This window comes from Otolemur garnettii, unplaced genomic scaffold (genome assembly GCF_000181295.1).
Source record: "Otolemur garnettii isolate 467f Iridium unplaced genomic scaffold, OtoGar3 scaffold00138, whole genome shotgun sequence".
Lineage (NCBI taxonomy): Eukaryota > Metazoa > Chordata > Mammalia > Primates > Galagidae > Otolemur > Otolemur garnettii.
In genome coordinates, this window is record NW_003852533.1 from 4,789,453 (window position 1) to 4,790,268 (window position 816).

The window sequence follows — 816 nt, forward strand, 5'->3', positions numbered from 1 at the left end:
CTAACCCTAACCCTAACCCACTCACTAGCTGTTCAGCCTCCTGTGTCTCCATTTCCACACCTGCAAGATGGAGCTAACCCTAACCCTAACCCTGTAGGATGGGGTACACCTAAACTTTGTCCTGTAAGACAGATAACCCCTAACCCTAACCAGGTAAGATGGGGTAGCCCTAACCCTAACGTTGTTAGATGGGACAACTCTAACCCTAAACCTAAAGACTGGGTAACCCTAAACCTGTGAGATGAGGCAACTCTAATCCTAACCCTGTAAAGACAGGTAACCCCAACCATGTAAGACAGAGTAGCCCTAACCCTGTAAGATGGGATAACCCTAACCCCAATCTTGAACACGGGGTAACCCTAACCCTAAACCTGTAAGACGGGGTAGCCCTAAACCTCACCCTGTGAGACGGGAACCCTAACCCTGGTGCCCAACTTAGGATTCCTGGAATGACCTGAAGCATGAAGCCCTCAGCAAAGGCAGATCAGCGTGGGCTGCTGTTTTCTCATTACACAGAGGACACAGCAAACCCTGAATAAAGAGCAAAGTGAATGAATGAACAGTTGGCCCAGTGAGCAGCAGGAAGGCAGCGCTTAGGTCTGCCAGACGCCAGAATCAGCATGTTATGTTCAGGGCACTTAAAATTTATGGGCACGTGTATGAAGAGTATGATTCAGTATGAAGTTCTTCAAGAAAGCGCAACAAACTTCATTTTTGTCTCCTGGTCAGATCCAAGATTATTCTGTGAAAGTTACTTTTGCCAAGAAAGAGAAAAGAAAAGGGATTTGGGTCTTGCATGTGATGGGATAGACATTT